The following is a 2,708-nucleotide window of genomic DNA, read 5'->3' on the forward strand; positions in this document are numbered from 1 at the left end:
TCATCCCCGAAGTATAAACACAACGATCATGGCAATGAATGAAAAATCTTTTGTTATATTTAATTTTCTTTTGATATTAATCACAAGGTATTCTGGAGAGGGCCCCAACTGTGGGAGGCACCTTTAAGCCCGTACCACAATCCAGACTAGAAGTCCCCGCTCGAATTAGAAGTCCCCGCTCGAATCTGGAGGCACATGTTCTCCCAACAAAGGCGACTTCCCTACGACTCGAACTGGGGAGCAAACCCAATCAATCCACTTAAGGAGACTCCATTGTCAGTGGAGCCAACACTTTGTTGGTTATATTTAATTTTCTGTCAAGTTGAATAATGATGATTTGACACATCATTTGCAATACATAACTCCCAACTCCCATAATAGATAAAAGAATAGATAACAGATAAAAGAATCGTTGGTGGGGTGGATCCAGAGAAGTTGGAGCGTGTTCTGAGAACCGCATTTTGGTGTCTTCAAAATGATGAACGTATGAGACCTTCCATGGGCGAGGTACTGAATCTACTAGAGGGCACATTGACAGTTGATCCTCCTCCATTTCCTTTTGCATGCCGAAGGCCAGTGGAGGAAGAAGACTCATACGAGTCAAGCTTGGAGTCATATAGTGCAACTGAACATTGAAAACCTGATAAATTTTGTCGATTTTTCAATCTCATTTTGTGAATAGTAGAACTGACCGTGCTTGGGACTGACAACTTGGCGTCTGCTCATTTGTTCATTTTACCTCCTATTGATGCGAATGCAAAATCTATTTCTGAGTGAAATTTTCTGAACACATATATTTCCGTATGCACAATCGTGTATCCTCATTCATCTGTCCAATACTCTTCACTTAAGTCTGGTCTGTCTCTGGAGAAGATCATCATGAATCAGTGAAGTTCCGGTTCCTTAGGCTAGATCTGGATGGCAATCTGCGCCTGTATTCGTGGGTTGAAGTTTCACGGTCATGGAGATCAGTTTGGCAGGCTGTTGAAAATCAGTGCAATGTCTTTGCAACCTGTGGTGAACGGGGCATCTGTGTATTCAATGCATCTAGATCCCCAGACTGCAAGTGCCCATTTAAGTACAATTCTGCTTCTAACTCGAAATGTTTGCTTCCGAATCAGTGCAAATCTAGTTCCACTTGGGTTGAACTCGAGCACACATTACTCTATGGAATGTACCCAGCAAACGATTCAATTTCGCAATCTAGTTTACAACGATGCAAAGACATGTGTCTGCATGATTCACTGTGTATGGCTGTAACCTTCACAAATAATAGGGCTGCAGAATGCCGAATGATAACAACCCAATATATGAGTGGTTACTCAGACCCCTCTATTAGTTCTGCTTCTTTTGTCAAGAAGTGTCCATATTCTGACCCGTTAGCTGCTGATTTCACTTTCCCAATGAACTCCGCGCCAATTTCTCCACTCAGGCAATCTTATCGGCCCTGCTTTCCTTGCCTAATCGGGGCAGCTTCAGGCGCATTTGTTGTGTTTATTGTGGTTCACATATGGATTGGTTTTTGGTTGCACAGTAAAAGAAAATTTTTAAGGAGGAAAGCTGCAGTAGCTTTCAAAGGGCCCGACTGAAAGGGTTTGATTATGTTATCCTTCTGTGAAATTAAGGAGTTTTCGGAGAATTTCAAGTACCCAATCGGACCAAAGATGTTCAAAGGCATGCTACCGCACATTGACAACCAGCCAGTTGCTATCAAAGAGCTGGATACAACCACGGAACAGAGAAAGTTCCGTGGTGCAGTGTCAAAGATAGGGAACATTCATCACAAAAACCTGACCAAGCTGGAAGGTTATTGCTGTGAGTTCAGTCACAGATACCTTGTCTATGAATTTGCCCAAAATGGTTCTATTGACAGATATATAGAAGATTCTAAGCTATTCAAGAGGCTGACATGGAAAAAGAGAGTTGATATATGCACAAGTGTGGCGAGGGCACTTTGTTATTTGCACACTGGGTGTAGAGAATTTGTAAGCCATGGGAATTTGAAATGTGAAAATGTGCTCTTGGATGAAAATTTTGAAGCCAAAGTTACTGATTTTGGCCTTGGGATTTTTCATGGTGATGCATCAGTCTATGGTACTTCAGCGGGGAAAGACGTAGAAGATTTTGGCAAGATGGTGTTGATATTAGTAAACGGGTCTCGAGAAGTTGAAGATGTTTGTGAATGGGCATACAATGAATGGATGGAGGGGCGGCAAGAGACAATAATAGATAAAAGAATCGTTGGTGGGGTGGATCCAGAGAAGTTGGAGCGTGTTCTGAGAATCGCATTTTGGTGTCTTCAAAATGATGAACGTATGAGACCTTCCATGGGCGAGGTACTGAATGTACTAGAGGGCACATTGACAGTTGATCCTCCTCCATTTCCTTTTGCATGTCGAAGGCCAGTGGAGGAAGAAGACTCATACGAGTCAAGCTTGGAGTCATATAGTGCAACTGAACATTGAAAACCTGATACATTTTGTTGATTTATCAATCTCATTTTGTGAATAGTAGAACTGACCATGCTTGGGACTGACAACTTGGCCTCTGCTCATTTGTTCAATTTACCTCCTATTGATGCGAATGCAAAATCTATTTCTGAGTGAAATTTTCCTGAATACATATATTTCCATATGCACAATCGTGTATCCTCAATTCATCTGTCCAATACTCTTCACTTAAGTTTTGGCCATCATTTCCAGCCTTCT

The 2,708-nt window shown here is 41.9% G+C and overlaps 1 pseudogene; it reads left to right on the plus strand.

Annotated features, from left to right (window-relative positions):
• The first annotated feature begins 498 nt into the window (after positions 1-498).
• LOC127899791 (G-type lectin S-receptor-like serine/threonine-protein kinase SD3-1) lies at positions 499-2,708 on the plus strand (annotated as a pseudogene).

Source organism: Citrus sinensis, chromosome 9, assembly GCF_022201045.2.
Source record: "Citrus sinensis cultivar Valencia sweet orange chromosome 9, DVS_A1.0, whole genome shotgun sequence".
In the NCBI taxonomy this organism is placed as follows: domain Eukaryota; kingdom Viridiplantae; phylum Streptophyta; class Magnoliopsida; order Sapindales; family Rutaceae; genus Citrus; species Citrus sinensis.